Genomic DNA, 20,197 nt, shown 5'->3' with positions numbered 1-20,197 from the left:
AACCTCATTAGAACAGATTTAAAGGTTCAACATGGAACCTCATTAGAACAGATGTAAAGGTTCAACATGGAACCTCATTAGAACAGATCTAAAGGTTCAACATGGAACCTCATTAGAACAGATGTAAAGGTTCAACATGGAACCTCGTTAGAACAGATTTAAAGGTTCAACATGGAACCTCATTAGAACAGATTTAAAGGTTCAACATGGAACCTCATTAGAACAGATTTAAAGGTTCAGCATGGAACCTCATTAGAACAGATTTAAAGGTTCAGCATGGAACCTCATTAGAACAGATTTAAAGGTTCAGCATTGATCCACGTTCTCACACCTAAACGCAGACACGGTGTTGGGGTTAATGTATAAAGTGACAGGTGATTCAGATTTTCAAAGTCAAACTGAACATACAGAAACATTTCAGGCCATGGTAAGACATCATTTACATATTTAAAGTTAAACATAAGGTTAGCGGACCATGTCAAGAATGAGAAGCTGTTGTTATTGGACTTCATGAGACCATCAGAGAAAGGTTTTAAACAAAACCCTTTTGATCAAAGGATGGTTGACCAAAAACTGTTCATGTAAATTTCCACCACATTCTAACTCAACTCACAAATACAATAATATATAAATATAGATTGATAAATGCCCTTTTTGATGTGATCCTGAAAGTATTTAACAATGACTACCAATGCTTTCTTTCTGAAGGCATTACAGGAATGAACACAGCTCTACTCAAGCTTTGATAAAACCACTCAGTAACAACTTGTCCACTAAAGGGCTTGACTTTTTTATTTTTATCTTGTGTAATTTTACATTCAAGTACTCAACTTCACAGTCAAACTTTACAGCTCATCTAGCAGATGGTTTGACCACAAAGCACTGACCAACAGACACTTAAATAGACTGAGGAAAATTAGCTCAACTCATGATAGCTGTGGATGATTGGAAACCTAAACCTGCTGTGTGAATGTTTGAGGCCCAGAGTGAACTGATTTTAAGAACTAAAACAGCAACAGAAAAAGAGAAGACACAGTAATCTAATCCTCCATCAACCAAACCCCATCTGAGAGTTGTTTGGCCTTAAAGAGATGACCTTTTACTCTCTGCTATGAAGTTTATCATTTAGTCTCAGTTTTCATTTGTGTTTCATCCCCTTTATTATATGAACTTTGAAACTCTTCAAAGATATTCCAATGTTTTCCTTTACTAACTAGAAGCTGTAGAGATGAGTAGAGGTGTTTTAGTGATGACGTGTGCTGCTAAATTCATGGCCAGTTAAAGTTCAGGAACATATTTTTGACCAAAATAGAAGAGAGTCAGAAGAGGATTATTTAAAAAAAGAACAGTATTTACCATTCAATTGTATTTATATGGCCAATATAACAAAACAGGTCTCTGATTGGGCTTCATAACGGTGATCTTACAAAAGAGAAATAAAGTCTTAAAGACACAAACGGTATTTGCTAAACTGAACTCAACTGGTTATTCCTCATCTTAGACCCTCTTCTCACACTTTTCCTCCTTCACACATTTGCGTATTCAGGAAGGTGACTTCAGTGCAAAAGAAATCTTAGTTTAATGTCATCAATATTTGACAACTTAAATGTACAAAATCAATCATCAACTGCTAACATCAATGATCTAATCTGTCTTTTCATTTTTCCTGTGTGGACAGTATGAAGATGATTTGGACATAGAGAGATAAAGTTCATAGTGTCTGTAGTATTTATAACTCTTTTGATTACTTTGTTATCAGACACAATTTCTGTAGTTCTTCTTTTCCTTGTTTGGTGCAGTCTGCTGTGGCTCCTCCTTGCTGCTCCGCCCACTTCCTGCTGGAGGAGTTCACAGCTGCAGCTCATCACTTCATTTAATTCAATTCAATTCAATTTTATTTATATAGCCCAAAATCACAAAGAGATTTGCCTCATTGGGCTTCAAAATATAAACAATTGTTAAAAACTAAACAGACTACATAAACTGGTTATCCCTGTCCTTAGACCCTCCCTCCCGGTAAGGAAAAACTCCTAAAAAAACCTGAGTCAGGAAAAAAGAAGAAACCTTAGGGATTCCCACATGAAGGAGAGATCCTATCCCAGGACGGACAGGCGATACCAGAACAGTTAAAGAAAAATTAGCTTCTACAACTACGAATCTAAGAGTTCATTCAGATAAAGCTGAGGGATGAGTGATGATGATTTTGTTGTTTGTCTATTTCAGTTCTGTTGGTTGATCTCTCTGTGTTGGAGGCTTTTGCATGTTTCTTGTCATGGTTCTCACTAGTTTTTCTGTAACCAGCTTTCTCCTTTTAGTTCCCATCAGAGATGGTTTCTTTGTGTCATTCAATGACTTGTCCTACTGTGTCAAAGCCTTCTCTGCATTGGGGTTCTTGAACTCTAGCTGTAAGCGATTTGTCTGAACACAGGATTCAAAAACCACCCTGTAACAGTCCAAGGGCTTGTTTGACTAAAACATCAGAACATAAAATCTATAACAGTACCAACAATTGTCTGGTAGAAGAGTTTTAAAACCTTTATTAGTCCCACAATGGGGAAAGTGCAAATGAATATCAACAACCAGCATTCGTTCTCTCATTAATGTCACGACTTCAGAAGTTTTTAATCATAGTCTGTAGTTTTGGGGTCAGTTTGTTCTTTCTCAGCTTCAGCAAGACTATGTATGACACTGAAGATGTTTTTCATGGTTTTTGGATATTTGAGTTGAGATCATCCAAATGGTGAGGGAACTGCTCATGGTTTTCTTTTGAGGTCGTTCATCACAATGCCTCCTTCCAGGATGATGGATGTTGTTTGTGGGTTCAAAACGGGATGATTTGAAGTCATAGGCCCATCCTCTCTGACAGTCTGCTAACAGAGTGTCCGGGTCTCATCATCATCTGAAACCTGTGTGACAAAATGACTATTAAAACAGTTAAATATCTCTGTCCTACCAGCACATCCTCTCAGACTGTAGTTGTGTTTTTAGTATGTTTCTTAGTGTCCAAACATTTACTGCTCGTTTCAGCTGTCATCCACAGTAATCACACAATTACCTCATGCTCTTCTGAGCTCTGAACCGTGAGGGTCTCTGTCTGTCCCCTCCTGTGGGCCTCGGGCAGGAGCTGTTGGCGACGTTTTCAGTTGCCTGTGGCGTGCATAGAGAAAAGTCTTTTACAGGGACCACAACAACTTCCTGGTTAAGATTGGCACCCTTGAATTGTGTCAGGTTGATAATTTTCTGGAGAGTCTACGACTAATCCTCACCTCAAGATGTGATTGGAATATTATGATCCTGAGGAATGAAGTACTCCAGTCTGGCCTCCCTCTGGGCAGCAGCCCCCTCCCGGGCTGTGACCTCACAGTTCAGTGCTTCATCTACCAGGTCCAGGCTGGACACCATTGGGGGGTCAGGCTTTGTGGCCCTGAGGAGCGTTAACTCCCTCGTAGCATAGATCCTTTTAGCGAGGTTCATGTTGGGCCCATCAAATGGTTCTGAAAAGAGACAATGTCAGGTTTTACTTCATTCTGCTTCTTGGGATCGTGGCTTAACGAGGGTTGAGACTAATTTTGCATCTTTTCTGTCACTCATGTCTTATAAAATATACATATACACACATATATATCCTATTCATAGAATCTTAGCTTATGTATGTTTTTAGTTTTTGACTTGTGCTGTCCAACAGATGAGCAAACAGATACGAGCTGAGAGCCTCTAGTGGGAATTGAGTATAAACCTTTGTTGTATTCAATGCTAAACTTTATTTATATTGGTTATGTTTTGTTTTGTTGGACTGGACAGAAAAGAAGGGGGGGTTAGGGTTAGAGAAAAAAGAAGATATCAACAGAGGGAAACAACATCATAAAACATCATCCAACATTCTTTATTGATTATCTCGTTATAACGAAAAAACAATTTAAAAAAGTGGCATAGGCCAATTTTGGCTTCAGCAATAATTAACATAAATTTTCAAGATGTTTTAATTTTTAATTCTTTGTAAAAGCAAGTGTGATTTCAAAAAAATGGCATCACAATAAAATGTACTTTGGAAGTCTCTGTAGACCGTTCAGTGCAGTAGTGTTGCTGCTGTTGCTCTAAATAAGAGTTGAGCGCCATCACATCCTCAGTGAATGGAAGCAGCTGAGGAGCATTCCACTTTGTTTCCCTGAGAGTTCTAAGCCATGCAGCTGGAATCAATTCATTCCATCTGGCTTTGTATCCTTTTCTGAACGCAGCTTTTGCTTCAGCGTGGTTAATTTTTATGCTTGACCTCCAACAAGCTGAGAAATCTTAGTCAAATTGTGTTTGTTTTTTAATGCAAGACTGGGACACTTGAAGGTCTTGGTTTCATGTGTGTATCCTGCTAACATTTTAACTGAGTCAATGACATGCATATATTTCTTGGCATGATGTGGTCTTTAATTGTTAGGGTATGTGACAGGGAATGGGAAATATTCCTGGCTCAGTAACTTCTGACGAAACTGAGCCCTTCAGCCGGTCAGGGCCCTTCTCTGCTTTCAGGGACTAGGAGGGACTCTTTGGTCCCTGTAGACGTCTCAAAGAAACGACAACCAGAGTTTGGCCTCGATTACTGATGGTGACGCCCCTAAACACTCAGTCAGGGCAAAGGCCCGTTCCACCCTTAGGGTTTGTGTTGGGTCCCTGGTCCAGTTTTGGATGGGCGGTGGGCTGATGTAATTGGTGGCATAGGAGTGTGGCACAAGTGTCAGGAAACCTTTGAGACCATTCAATGTATCAAACCCACTGGGAGATGTTCCCAGTATTTCAAAGTGTCTGACATCTGCATGGGACAGGGGATGTTCATACACATGCTCCTCTAAGGCTAGCTCAACCTGGTATGCTGTCCAGGCTGCATCAAAGCCCCCTTTACCTGCATTGCTCTGAAACACAGACTGGAGGACTTCCATCAGGTGCATCAATGTGTCCTGGAAAACCGCCACAAAATCAAGCCCTTTCCATTCTTTGTCTGGAAATGGGATGAGCATTGGCTGGTGGTCCAAGAGCTGCCACAACTTTTCTTCTGAAAAGAAGTCCTCTGGTGTGATGAGCAGGGGATAGGAGTCATCCTGGAACAGGCGTACCTGCTCCAATCGGCATGTCAGAGGCTCTGCATTTTAGTCATCAAGTCGGTGAAGTGCTCGATGTACTGCTGGGCCTTGATGAACATCGAGTTCTGCACATTTCTGTGCAGCAGACCACAAACAGTGATGATGCCACTGACCGTGTGTTTGCACAGTTGGGCCATGTGTGTGTGGGGGGGGTCAGTGTAAATTTGAAGGAAATTCAGATTCCCTTATGATTCCACCCCACTGAATCACACATCCCAGACTGGCATGGTAACAGTCAACGGCTGGCCATCAAGATTGCTTTAATAGATGCCACACTGGTTCATGAAAAAAAACTCTTTGTAAGTACGTGGCATATTTGAATATAAAATGTTAAAAGCATTGATTGTATTAGTTCCTGCTCTTTTATTTGTTAGTTAAATATCGATCATGAACAGACACGTTGGGGTCGGAGGCAATGATGGCCGAGCGCTGCGCGGAGCAGATTTTCAACCATCGAAATTGTTATTTAAAGTGAAAATCTGCCGTGTACCATAGTAAAAATGGATAAAGATCAACCAAAAAAATATTAATTTTTGCAAATTTGTTAGAAGAAAAATTTTTAAAGGTTTTTATAAAACATTTATAACGCCAGGTTAGCACCGCGGAGCGGAGTGTGGGCAGAGTCCGCTGTGTTCTCCAATTTACACCAGACGGGAATTTTTAAACAGGTCAACAGGCCTTATGCAGGAGCATTTTGGTTATTGCCATCATAGGGCAATCACCTAAGGCTTGTTTCTGCTCAGAGGAGCAGCTCTCTGCCTCTTTATCTCCCAAAACCCAGCAGCCCTGCACATCCGCTCAGGGGTCATTATGTAGATCTGTGTGTGTAGATGTCTATCTGTTTTGTGCGGGGGGGCTCACGCACGCGGCGTTTTATTGTGAGAACTTGGTGATATTTTGAAAATAAGCTGGATTTTCTTATGCCTTTTGATGTAACTTCCTGCCAGTATTGACGCGGCATGCTCGCGGCGCACACAAAAAAAATAGACCAGATGCCAAAAAAGATGCGCGCCGCTCCGCTCCACGCCTGGTATAAACGAGGTCATAGGGTAACATGGGCGCCGAATGGAGGCGGACTCCGTTCTGCGACACTTGGCGGCGCAAGCGCGTCCAGTGTGAACCCGGCGTTACACGGTTCACGGCAGAGCACTGCAGATCGTGAAACTTGGTGGGAGACCTGAATATGTTTAATATTTATCAGTTATTTAATGATGCTATTTCATAACGAAGAAAGATTTAGGTTTCAATCACGAAGTAATATTAAGAAATTTTACCGGGTAATTACATGCCTTCAGCGCTACATCCTTGTTCTATAGGTCACCCTATTTCACCTCACAAAGACTTGTGTACTTTTGCTGTATAGTATCTTAGAAACATATGTTTAAATTTACATTTGCTACCTAAACAATACTGAAATTTGTAATTGAAAAAAAATGTCTTTGGTGCATCATTCCAGCCTTTGAATACGAAACCCTTGTTCTATAGCTCACCCTCTATTACCTCAGAAAGACTTATGTAGTTTTACTGTATAGGTTTTGAAAAATGTGTACTTAAACTTTGCATTTTGGATCCAAAATATGTCAAAGTAGCCTTCTTTGACTTGTAATAAATATTTTTGTACATAATTCCAGACATTTGATACTACACCCTTGTTCGACACGTCACCCTCTATTACCTCACAAAGACTTGTGTACTTTCACTGTATAGATTTTGAAATCAACAGTACTTAAATGTGATACATACAAAACAATTAGATGAACTGGATACAAGTCCAGGCTTTGCCTTAATAATTTGAGTTGATAAAACTGAACCACGTGTACGCTATTTTTTTGTGAAAATTTCAAAGTTTAAGTCTAACTGTTGGAAATACTATACCATAAAAGTACACAACCCTTTGTGGTGAAAGTGGGTGACCTATGAAACATATAGTATTCAAATTTAGGAATTATGGACCAAAATATTTTTTTATCATATATGAAATGTTTTTTTTTTTTTTTTTTTTTTTCAAAAACTATGCAGTTAAAGTTAAAAAAAATCAGTTTGAGGTGATAGAGGGTGATTTGTAGAACAAGGATATCATCTCCAAAGCCTGGAAAGACACACACAGTCACAAACAGTCCAACACAATCACACACAAACGTACACTAGATCACACACTGTCACACACATTTTACTTCTGTTGGCATAAACTCCCAACTGGTTAAGTTTTATATTAAATATTTTTTTTTATTTTCCTATAACAAAAATATTTATATTTTGCAGGACATCGCTGAAAAGAAAATTGGTGGGCCCTCAGCTCCCCTTGCTGAAGAGGCACCACGCCCCTCCACCCCTCTTTCTTTTTTGTCCCCATCCCCTCCCACTCTGTCACCCGTCCGTGCCCCTTCCCCAGTACCTGCCCTTTCCCCAAACCCTCCAGCTTTGACCCCGCCCTGTCCACCCTATTCCCCTCTTAGCGGCCAATCCTCCTCTTCTTCATCCCCGTTGCCCTGTGAACAACCCTTGGCTCTCCTGGCTCTCCGTCACCCCAAACGCCTCTGTCTGCTTCCCCTCCGGCCTCTCCAGCACCCCCATTGCCTCCGCCAGCTACCCTTGCGGCCTCTCCGACACCCCCAACACCTCCGCCTACTTCCCCTCTGGCCTCTCCAGCACCCCCAACAACTCCGCCTGCTACCCTTGCGGCCTCTCCAGACACTCCGCCAACCACCACGCCTCCAGCTGAAGCCCCTCCAGCCCCTAAACGCCAGAAATGTGCTCCACAAACCACAACCGAACACACCTGCCCACTCTGCCATATTGACTACAGAGACATTGGGCAACATTTGAAAAAAACAGAAAAAATAAAAAATCCCGATGAGCTACTCCTCCTCCAAAAGTACGCCCATCTCCAGTAAGTTTTTTGGACTTATTCACCTTTATGGGGCGGCCGTGGTGCAGTGGTAGGGCGGTCGATTCATGTTCAGAAGATTGCGGGTCCGATTGCCGCCTGCCCGCCCATGTGCCAAAGTGTCCTTAGTAACATTGCATTTGTCCATTGCAACATTATTTTTTAAGTGCGCTTCTTGTTTTTGTACATACAGTTTTTTGTCAAACCTGGATTGTCCTCTCCCTGGCTGCAAATCCCGGCAGGTCCAGCGCTTGGATAAGCACCTATCCAAAGTGCACAAAATGCAGGTATGTATTAAATATTATCAATTTTGCTCTTTTTTTTGACAGGTTTTTTTAACACCGCAAATATGTTGTCATAGCATGGGAAAATTACGATAAGAAACACATACATTGGCAAATAATTTGGATTCAATTTTTAATCTAAATCATTTGTGGCACATTTATTAGTACCTACAAACCTGTAGACAAAGTTTATAGTGTTTTTCGTGGGTTGATTTGCATTTTTAAACCTCAGTTAAACTTAAGAGTAAAGTATGATGTAATCCTTGCAAGAGTAATTTTACTTTTAGTTTAGTTTTTTTAGAACAGTCCGGTGGGATGTACATGGCCGTGATGATCACAATAGTTAGCCCTCTCTGTAAAAAAAAAAGGCCAATATCTAACAGATATGTACCCCAACATCAGGGGAACTGTCATGGTCAGAAAGATTAGGGTTAGGTATCTTTCAAACCCTTGGGCTTGCAATGATCCCAATAGGTAGAATGTGCATATCCTAATATTTTCTTTTTTCAGAATCATTTGGTGGGTCCAAATCTGCTCTTAGCCAAAAGGCTGCATGTGGCCCGGGAGCTGACTTTGCTCCGGGCCACAAATCCGGACGCACCAATGGTTTCCAGCCTGGACCTGGTGGACAAATTAAAAATTCGGGAGGTTGCAGCCAGGGAGGTGAAAAATATTGGCATACAGAGGCTCCAGAGGGAGGAGGCCGGTGAGGACGCTGGCGTGGACGCTGGCGGTGACGCTGACGAGGACGCTGGCGAGGTGGCTCCAGCGGTGGTCCCTCCTATCCCAAGTACACGTAGGGGACGCTCAATGAAATTGAAATTATTATATACACTAAGTACTCAGAGGTATGTCTTGGGTATCAGCACAGACAAAAAATAAGCTTTTATCTCACCTGCAGCTCTTCCGATTTGGGGAAGACCAAGGGGCCGAACAGTCTGGCCCCAGCCACTCTGACCTGGAGGAGCGACTCCGAGTGGTCACGGGCCTCCTCCAGGAACAGATGCGCAAAACTACGGAGCTGGAGGCCAGACTGAAATCCGTTTTGCCCCAAGAGAGGGTGAGAATCATAATTTTCCAATCACATCTTGGGATATTATGTATTAATGACAAAAAATGTTAGGGTGACCTATTTAAATTTTTTTTCAGACACAAAAGTTCGAGAGACGGAGGCCCCGGTCGCCCTCCCAGATCCCTGCATATGGTACTGTTCTTACATATTTTGAGGAAAATATATATCTTTTAACATATGAAGAAGATGTTTGACTAACTTTGTGTTGTCACTACAGAAAAAACCATCGAAGAATACAGGAGGCATATTGAGGGGGCTTCCGCGGGCCGTAAGGACAGGGAAAATGCGCGGCAGCGGGCCTCGCATATAAAGGTCTTCACAGACTTCATGTCTGCCCCGCAGTCCCCAGCAGCAGACATGAAGTATTTCAAGGACATCAAAAAAGTTTCGGAGTGAGTTTACATGCTACACAATTTGGGATGGTTGGGATGGTTTGACAGACAATCAGTCACACACAGTCACATGAAGCCTAACAAAAAAACATACAACCCCACTCAATCACACACTGTCATGCACACACGATCACACACAGTCACATACAGTCATATAAAATCACACCCAGTCTCACACGATCACAAACAACCAGAATCAATCACACAATTTCACAGACACACACACATGATCACAGACAGTCACACACATTCACGCGCAGCCTAACACAGTCACATACAACCCCACTCAATCACACACTGTCACGCACACACGATCACACACAGTCACACCCAGTCACATACAGTCAAACCGGCTCAGACAATCACATATAGTCAAACACAGTCAAGTACAATCAAACACAGCCACAGACAATAACACACAATTACTCACAGTTAATGTCACACACAATCACGGACCGCCACACAGTCACACTTAGTTTCACACAAACACACACATCACACAATGTCACAAACGATCACAGACAGTCGCACACAGTCAAACGCAGCCACACAATCACACATAGTCAAACACAGTCACAGATTGTCACACACAATAACACACAAGCAGATAAAGTCACACAGTCGCAGTCACACACAGTCACAAACAGCAACAAAAAAATCATGCACATTGACATTCAGTCTCACACAACCAGACTTAATCACACAATGTCATACACACTCACACAGGATCAAAGACAGTCACACGCAATTGCACACAGTCAAACAGTCACATACAATCAAAGTTTGCATCAATTGAATTGATTTGGTAAAGTTGCAACCATTTGCATGAACTGCAGACATTTGCGCACTGTGACTGTGTGTAATTATGTCTGTGTGTAATTGTCTTTGACTGTGTTTATGTGAGCTAAACTTCACAGGGACTAACTTTTTTTTTTTTTTTTCAACCAAGATTTGTGCGTCACCTGCAAAGCAGGGCGTACAAGCCTACTACCATAAAGGCCTACCTGACTGATGTGGTGGGGTACATAAAATATGTTTCCATCGTGGCCCCCCCGTCAGTCAGGATAAGCAGCAAAGACCTTGACAGGCTACTGCTGGAGCTCCGGGCATGAATCAGGGAAATTGGCCGAGAGGTGGCCAACCAGCAGCTGCTGGTGAGACGCCAGAAATCAGGTTACTGATCTTAAGCTGCACATTGGGCTTTTGAAACAAGAACATCAGTGAACTATCTCAACTCTTCCGCTATCTTTGGGGTCCAAATGAATCCAACCATATATTGATGTGTGATTCCTTGCATTACAAATTTGTACAGAGTTGGACAGGGTGCCATAGACGTTCAAAGATATAAAAAAAAAGTTCAGCACACTGTCTTGTGGGGTCTAAGTGACACCACTTTTAATGTAAACAAGCAAAGGAGAGCAGAAGGGTTTTAAACAATATCAAAAATGATATTCATTATTTTTTTCTTTTTTTTTTTTTAGCTAAACTTATCCCCAGCCGCCTGCACTCCAGGTTTATCAAGGAGGCCCCGGACCTCATTGAAAGCACACTTGGTAAGTATCATTAGATAGTAAGATTTGCCGAAGCAGCAAGCGATTGGGATACAACGGAAAAATGTGCTTCTTATTTGCTCTTAAGATGCCCTGGAGGAACACCCCCTACATCGCGACACAGTAGCCAGATACTTTGGCCTAGTATCTGGCTACCTGATCACCACCACCGGCCACCGAAAAGGGGTCCTGGTTAACCTGACTGTCAAAGCAGTCAGGGAGGCCAAGGGGCACGGGCTGGGCGGCAGGCTGGTCCACGTAAGTTACTTAATATTTTATAAAAAAAAAAAATAACAAAACACAAGAGTTGTTTCTTTATTTGTTCATTTCGTTACAGATCTCGGATCACAAAACACGCCGCAAATTTAGTCCAGCCACCCTTGCTCTGACTGAGCAAGAGCATGGGTGGCTGGACCGCTATTTGCGCCAGAGACACCGTGTGGATGGTGGCCTCAAGGCCACCACTTTTTTCCATACGTGGTCGGAGCAACCCCATGTGAAGCTCCCAGACCTTTTTAAAACGGTCTGGGAGAGCATGGGGCTTGGGGTTACCCCGACCTTCAACCTGCTGCGATCCTCCGTGGCCACATATGTAAGTTATATCATTTTGTTTATCAGATTGTCCAAGTAAAAATTGTACATATGTTCAGTACTTTTGTTTTCTCTATTAGACCAAAAGGGAGCTGGGCCGTAGGGCATATGAGCGTGTGGCCGCGCTCATGTGCCACGACCCAAGCACGGCCATGAGATTTTATCATGGTAATTGACATAACATTTATTACAAGCCCATTTGTGATGAAAGGTGTATTAACACAAGCAATAAAACTTTAAATGTATGCAATCCAAGTTATAGAAATGTATGCAATTTATGCAAATGTATTAAATATATGAAAATGTATTAACTCTATGCAAATAGATGCATTTCAAGTAATTTATGCTAAAAGTAGTTGATCCAAGTTATGTAAATTATGCAATTAATGAAAATGATTTCAATATAACCGCATATATTAAGTTTATACAAAATGCAGTTCTAGCTATGTAGGCAAAAAAGTGATTAATTCAAGTTATGTAAGTTATGGCAATTTAATGATTTTCAAGCAATTTATGCTAAAATATTAAATTTATGCAATTGATGGAGGTTAAAAAAATGTATTCAAATTACTTCAATTAATGCAAATCAATTTAAACTACAAAATCAACAAAACCATATACAATAACACCTCCGCCTGAACTTAATAATCCTCCTCATCCAGCACCTGCAGCTTCCTTTCTGGGCACCTGCCTTATTTCCACCTTTGATTTGCTTTTTAAGAACTTAACGGCAGCTTCTTGCAGGTATCTCCATTTTTGCATGGTTTTTTTTTATCCTTAAGTCTACTCCTGAGAATAAAGTAAACGTAAGATGATAAGAAGGAACTGGAAAGAAGTTTCAATGTTTTGGGTCTTAGTGGGATGACTGGTCCACATACAAAATTGGCTGGTTTAAGGATGAAACAAGGAGGGCAGTTGCTGCACACCACAGCGACCACCACCTGGAAACCCACCTTCTTTTGTTCCACCTTTTTAGTGCTTTTTAAGGCCTTAACCGGTAACTACCTCTGTTTGAAAAAGGTTACCATGTTGGAGACATGTAAAAAAAAAAAAAAAAAAAAAAAAAAAAAGGAAAACCCAGTAACATTAAAATATGCTAATTTTTGTATTCTTGTGTTATAACCCCCCCATATAAGTGGGGGGTTCTTCTTCAGCGCCAGTTCTGCTTGCCATAAGTGGTCCACTAGGTGGCTTGCATTCCACGCCCGCCAACAAGCCAGTAAGCTTGGTGGCTTGTTTTGAGGTCCCAGTCTGGGCAAGGACAAAATCTGACCTCGAAGCCCCTCTGGCCCAGAACCACCCCTTCGGTCTTTAGAGTGAGGAAGGTGGGGAAGGGTCTGCCCGTCAGCTCCCCCATAAATGAGCTGTTGCACATGTAGCTGAGCAGGATTGTTGTCATCTAAGAGCCAAGCTGGGGACGTTCATAGGGACTTGTAACACTCTGCCTTTTGGTAAATGAGTCTTCAAAGTTAGGGTTAGGGGTTAGGACATGGGTTAGGTCCCCTCCTTCTTGCGAAGGGAGGGGGTGCACGGTCCATCCCTCCGCGAAACGCAGCGCCCTGCTCCCAGTGAGGCTTCGGACCGCGTTGTGCACGGCCACGGAACGGACGGACCAAAGTCCAACCATCCTCCACCGTAATTTCAATGTTGCCTTTTTTATGTAAATACAAATATATATAGGTAAGATATCATTTATTTTTAAGTGTTTTAAATATATATATAATAAATGAAATTAAAAAAATGAATTTGTTTTAATATAAATGAAAAAATAAAAAGGAAAAAAAAAGGGGCGAATGAATTTAAATGGTAAAAACAAAAGGAGTGCCTCAGCCACGATGTTTCGACACGGTATGTGTCTTCCTCAGGCAGTAGAGGCACTATAACAATGCTAGAGTGGGTGTGAATTCAGGAGATGTTGCTCGTACGGGAGACAAGGCAGAAATGAGCTCCCTGCTCCTATTTATGCACTCCACTCAGGCCCCTCCCCTCCCTGTTGAGGGATCCTATTTTTCAACTCATTTGTGTTTTTAAGTCTTTATATTATATGTATTGCTATTAAATGTATTTATAATATGTTTTTATCCATTGTCAATGGGTTTTATGTATATACAATGAAATATATGTATGAAATGTAAACTTTAATTGATTTTGCTAGTTTTTATTTATCTTTTTAGAATGCTTACTTGCATTTTAACAGCTTTGTTCTATATTTTAAAATTAAATTTTTGGTTTTAAATTATATTTGTGGGTTTGGGGCTAGGGTTAGGCGAACAGAGGGGGGAGCCCAGCCCTCAAAGAGGGCAGGTTCAGTGCACACTCCATGCCAGCCCTCCAGGGAACAGAGATTAGGATTAGGGTTGCGGTTAGGTTTACGGTTAGGACATGGGTTAGGTCCCCTCCTTCTTGTGAAGGGAGGGGGTGCAGGGTCCATCCCTCTGCGAAACGCAGCGCCCTGCTCCCAGTGAGGCTTCGGACCGCGTTGTGCACGGCCACGGAACGGACGGACCAAAGTCCAACCATCCTCCACTATAATTTCAATGTTGCCTTATTATATGTAAATACAAATATATATAGGTAAGATATCATTTATTTTTAATTGTTTTAAATATATATATAATAAATGAAATTAAAAAAATGAATTTGTTTTAATATAAATGAAAAAATAAAAAGGAAAAAAAAGGGGCGAATGAATTTAAATAAAAAAGCGAAAGGAGTGGAACAGCCGCGACGTTTCGACACAGTATGTGTCTTCCTCGGGTAATAGAGGCACTTATGACAAGGCTAGAGTGGGTGTGGATTCAGGAGATGTTGCTCGTACGGGAGACAAGGCAGAAATGAGCTCCCTGACTCCCTGCTCCTATTTATGCACTCCACTCAGGCCCCTCCCCTCCCTGTTGAGGGATCCTATTTTTTAACTTATTTATCTATGTTTTTTAGTCTATATATTATATGTATTGCTATTAAATGTTTTTATCTATTTTAAATGGGTTTTATATATATAAATGAGATATATGTACTAATATTATGTTTTTATCTATTTTAAATGGGTTTTTTGTATATAAATGAAATATATGTATTATTATGTTTTTATCTATTTGAAATGAGTTTTATGTATATAAATGAAATATATGTATCAATATTATGTTTTTATCTATTTGAAATGGGTTTTATGTATATAAATGAGATATGTATTAATATTATGTTTTTATATATTTGAAATGGGTTTTATGTATATAAATGAAATATATGTATTAATATTATGTTTTTATCTATTTGAAATGGGTTTTATGTATACAAATGAAATATATGTATCAATATTATGTTTTTATCTATTTGAAATGGGTTTATGTATATAAATGAAATACATTTATTAATATTGTGTTTTTATCTCTTTTAAATGGGTTTTATGTATATAAATGAAATATATGTATTAATATTATGTTTGTATCTATTTTGAATGGGTTTTATGTATATAAATGAGATATATGTATTAATATTATGTTTTTATCTATTTTAAATGGGTTTTATGTATATAAATGAAATATATGTATTAATATTATGTTTGTATCTATTTTAAATGGGTTTTATGTATATAAAGGAAATATTTGTATTAATATTATGTTTGTATCTATTTTGAATGGGTTTTATGTGTATAAATGAAATACATGTAATAATGTTATGTTTTTTGTCTATTTTAAATGGGTTTTATGTATATAAATGAGACATATGTATTAATATTATGTTTTTATATATTTGAAATGGGTTTTATGTATATAAATGAAATATATGTATGAAATGTAAACTTTAATTGATTTTGCTTGTTTTTATCTATCTTTTTAGAATGCTTACTTGCATTTTAATTGCTTTGTTCTATATTTTAAAATTAAATTTTTGGTTTTAAATTATATTTGTAGGTTTGGGGTTAGGAGAACGAGTGTTCGGATCCCACCCTCCATAAGAGGGCAGGGTCAGTGCACACTCCATACATCCTAACCCTAACCCGAACACTTGTTCTTCTAACCCTGAAGGCAGTATTTCCTCTTTAATAATTTTTTCAAAAACTTTCATAACAAGCGATGTAAGTGCAATAGGCCTAAACTCATTTAATAGTCTGGGATTTTTTGTTTTTGGGATCAGAATTATTGTTGATTTTTTTCCAACATGAGGGAATCTGACTTTTGTTTACACACAGCTGGAAGAGTGTGGAAAAGACTCCACCCAGCTGGTAAGCACAGGTGCTCAGTGTGCGCCCACAGATCGCATCGGGGCAAGGCGCCTTCTTTATGTCGGTTCTTTGTAACAGAGCTGTGACCTGGTCTTTGTCCATCAGAAAGTCATTGAGTGGTGTAAGGGAGGATTTTGGTGCTGTGATGTTTTGCATAAAATCATGACTTTCAAACCGAGTAAAAAAGGTATTAAAAGCATTGGGTAATTCTGAGTCTAAAACACCTTGAACAGTGACATATTGCTTTACTTCTTCAGTTTGCTTGTTAATGGAGGCTACAGTTTTGAGTCCCTGCCAGACTCCTCTGATATTACCCCCCCTGAACTGTGTTTCAATTTTTCCTTTGTACTTTAATTTGGCTTTTTCTATTTCCCTTTTCACTTCTTTGGAGATTGCCTTTTTCAAGAGGGTTGCCTGTAAAAAAATACCTTTTCTTTTCATTATTGGCCATTTTAAGTTCCTTTGTAATCCATGGTTTGTTGTTTGAAAGAACAACAACTTTTTTGAAGGTATATTAAGATCCACATAAAAAGGAAATGTAGGAAGAAACAATGTCACAGAGTTCATCAATATTATCACAACTCTCATAAAAGCAGTCCCAATCAGTGAGATTAAAGCAAGCCTGGAGAGAGGCAGTATTATCTGCTGACCAGATTTTTACGCTCCTCTCCTCATGCTTAAGTCGTCTAAAAACTGACTTGTACACAGGAACTAAGACTATACAATTTTGATAGGAAGCACCCATGAGCAGAGATTTATAAGCGCGGCTTATTGAGCCATAACAAAGATCAAGCTTTGAGTTGTTAGCTGTGGTGGTACTGGACACATACTGATCATAGGTTTTAAGAGTTTTGGTCAAAGTGCAGTGATTGAAATCCCCAAGGATAAAGTTCGGAGTGTCTGGGCAGATTGAGTCGAGTCTGTGTGTGACGTCCTTGATCAGCTGATTCACCGCAGTCATGTTGCGGGTGAATGTGAGCAAGGGTAAAAAACAGTTGTTGAAATTCCCGCGGTAGATAGTAGGGACGGACTGAAACAGAGAGGAGTTCAATGTCCAGGGTGCAGATCTTCTCTCGGACCACAACGGTGTTACAGTACCTCTGGTTCACGTGAGACATACACCTCCTCCGCGATTCTTTCCGGTGATTTCTGGCGAGCGATCCAGTCGAAGTGGGCTTCCAAACCCACTTATGACCATTTTCTCGTCCCGGTCCACTTCACTGAGCCACGTTTCCGTAAATGCGAGCAAGCCCTTTTCCCGAATTTCTGCTTTAAGTTTGGCCCATGCTTCCAACTCATCCACCTTGTTCCTGATGGACTGCACATTGGAGAGCAGGACCGTGGGAAGGGGGGGCAGCCGGCGCCGGTTGTTCAGGCTGAGGCTCTTCAGTCTCCGAGGTACACCTCCTCTGCTTCCTCTTTTCCTCCGGGAAGTCTCACTGGCGAAGGGGGGGGCATTCAGGTTCCGCTGGGTGAATATCTCCACAGGTATTCCTGATGGAATCCCCGAGTCAGTAGAAGTCCTCAGTGAAAGCAGGAATTCACGGCTGAAAGAGATGCGTTTCCAGGGTTGGCTGTTTCCGTCGTGAGGGCCTACGTGACATGACAGGTAGACGCCAACAGCAATGAAATGGAGAAAAAAGTGGCCAGGCTCCAAAAAAACATATCCATATTCCAAAGTGGTCTTGGTCACACAGGATATAACGTTTCGTGCACCCAAAAGTAAAACAAAAGACGTTAACACATACAGACAGAAACAATGCCAGAGAGACTGCTCCGAGTCGCACACCTTGAGGTGCCCCCCTATTTTTACCTTGTATAAGTTACCTCTCGGAGATGTCACGGCATTTACTTTCACAACTATGCTGATGATACTCAGCTCTACATCGCCGTGTCTCCTGATGACCTTGAACCTGTAAACACTCTTTTAAATTGTATTTTAGACATAAAGTCATGGATGGCAGAAAACTTCCTTCAGCTCAACCAGGACAAAACAGAAGTTTTAATCATCGGTCCTGAATACAAGAGAGAGAGGATTTTACCAACGCTTAATACTTACTTTTAATCCTTCTCAGTGCGTGAGAAACCTGGGCGTTATTTTATACTCTGAACTAAATTTTAGCCCTCATATCAAAAATGTCATCAAAACTGGATTTTATCACCTCAGAAGCATTGCCAGAGTCCACCCATTCCTCTCTCTTGCCAGCACAGAGACGCTGATGCATGCTTTTATTTTTAGTCGTTAAGATTATTGTAATGCCCTGCTCTCTGGTTTACCTCAAAAATCTCTGTCAAACTTACAATTATTACAGAACTCAGCGGCGCGGGTTCTGACGAGGACCAGGGGGCGGGAACACATTACACCAGTTTTAAAATCGCTGCATTGGCTTCCTGTGCGTTTCAGGATTGATCTTAAGATTCTTTTAATGGCTTATAAATGTTTTTATGGTCTTGGTCCTTCTTATTGAAGTGATCTTCTTTTAAAGTATGAACCCTCGCGGACCCTGAGGTCCTCCGGCACCAGCCTGTTGTTTCTAAGGTGAGGACCAAAACACATGGTGAAGCTTCGTTCTACCATTACGCTCCTCGCCTCTGGAACAGCCTGATGGAGAGTCTCAGGGCCGCAGAGACCGTAGAAGTTTTTAAGAAGAGACTCAAGACTCCATCCATCCATCCATCCATCTTCCTGACCGCTTTTGTCCCTTTCGGGGTCGCGGGGGTGCCGGAGCCTAACCCGGCTGCTGATGGGCGAAGGCGGGGTACACCCTGGACAGGTCGCCAGTCTGTCGCAGGGCCTCAATCACACATCCATCCACTCCCACATTCACACCTAGGGGCAATTTAGAGTCACCAATTCACCTATGAAGCGTGTTTTTGGACGGTGGGAGGAAACCCCGGTGAAAACCCACGCATGCACGGGGAGAACATGCAAACTCCACACAGAAGGGTCCCAAATCTCCCAGCTGGGATTTGAACCGGGGCCTTCTTGCTGTGAGGCAAGAGCGCTAACCACTGCGCCACCGTGCAGCCCGCGACTCAAGACTCACCTTTTTAATTCTGCTTTTAGTTGACCTTATGTCCTTATTTATTTGTTTTAGTAGTTTTAATATATGTTATTATTTTTATATATTATGTTATTTATTATTTTATTTTATTTTGTGAATTTATTAATATTCTCAATAATATTTTTTGTCTCTTATTTAAACATTTTACTATGACTTTACCCCCAGTGTTTCCTGTGGGATCTATCATATTAGGGCTTGTCTGCTTGGTCTGGGGTCGTTGCCGTGGTTCTCGCCCTTGCTAGGGCGGCTGGAGTCCTGCACTGCAGCCTCACAGCTGTGGAGTGGACTCCACTGCTGTCCCGGTCTGGGTGGGCGCCATGGCGATGTTTCTTTGACTGAGCTGGTCCCTGGTATGATAGAATCCTCAATACTGTTTCCTCACAGCAGAGCCAAGCCTTAAGTTTATTTTACAATTCTCATTTATAAGTCATTTTTATAAATATTCATTGTGTGTGGGATCATGAGTTGTATGTGTTGGGGGGTGGGGGTGGGGTGTGAAGGTTTTCTTTTTGTATATGTTTTTGTTTTTAATGTAAAGTGTTTTTTTTATAAATAAAATTTGATTTGATTGATAGTGGTATACCCCAAAGGTAGGATGTGAGCTGGAAGAGAAGGAGAAATTCTGGTTGGATCTTGATGAAAGATGTACAAAACCAAAGTGAGAGCAGCCATGTTGTACCATTTAGAGACAGAGGCACTAAAGAAAAGACAGGAAGCAGAGCTGGAGGTAGCAGAGATGAAGATGCTGAGGTTCTCTTTGGGAGTGACCAGGATGGATAGGATCAGGAATGAATACATCAGAGGGACAGGACATGTTAGAGCAGGTGTCACCAACCCTGTTCCTTTTGAGCTACTGCCAGCTTTGTTTTGCAGCCAAATCTGCTTCAGTAGACACTGATTAGCTTAATTTAATAGGCCCTAGTTCTAAAAAAACTTAGAACACACTTAACACACTTGATCCAAGTGAGCAGCAATTACTGAAGCAGGGTTAGCAGCAAAACA

General features: G+C 41.0%; 2 long non-coding RNA genes across 3 annotated transcripts; both read left to right on the top strand.

Annotated features, from left to right (window-relative positions):
- The first annotated feature begins 6,769 nt into the window (after positions 1 to 6,769).
- Positions 6,770 to 9,504, top strand: LOC112140231. Its single transcript, XR_002918137.2, has 3 exons — positions 6,770 to 8,019; positions 8,210 to 8,303; positions 8,811 to 9,504. It is a non-coding gene; the product is annotated as an uncharacterized LOC112140231 (long non-coding RNA).
- Positions 9,505 to 10,846: 1,342 nt separating this feature from the next.
- Positions 10,847 to 12,048, top strand: LOC112140232. Of its 2 annotated transcripts, XR_002918138.2 has the most exons (5): positions 10,847 to 10,937; positions 11,246 to 11,317; positions 11,403 to 11,572; positions 11,652 to 11,906; positions 11,986 to 12,048. It is a non-coding gene; the product is annotated as an uncharacterized LOC112140232 (long non-coding RNA). The 2 variants fall into 2 exon arrangements; XR_004949444.1 differs by having other exon boundaries at positions 11,403 to 11,906.
- The last annotated feature ends 8,149 nt before the right edge of the window (positions 12,049 to 20,197 follow it).

This window comes from Oryzias melastigma, linkage group LG2 (assembly GCF_002922805.2).
Source record: "Oryzias melastigma strain HK-1 linkage group LG2, ASM292280v2, whole genome shotgun sequence".
Taxonomy (NCBI): domain Eukaryota; kingdom Metazoa; phylum Chordata; class Actinopteri; order Beloniformes; family Adrianichthyidae; genus Oryzias; species Oryzias melastigma.
The sequence above is the reverse complement of the archived record's forward strand: the minus strand, read 5'-3'. Positions and strand labels throughout refer to the sequence as shown.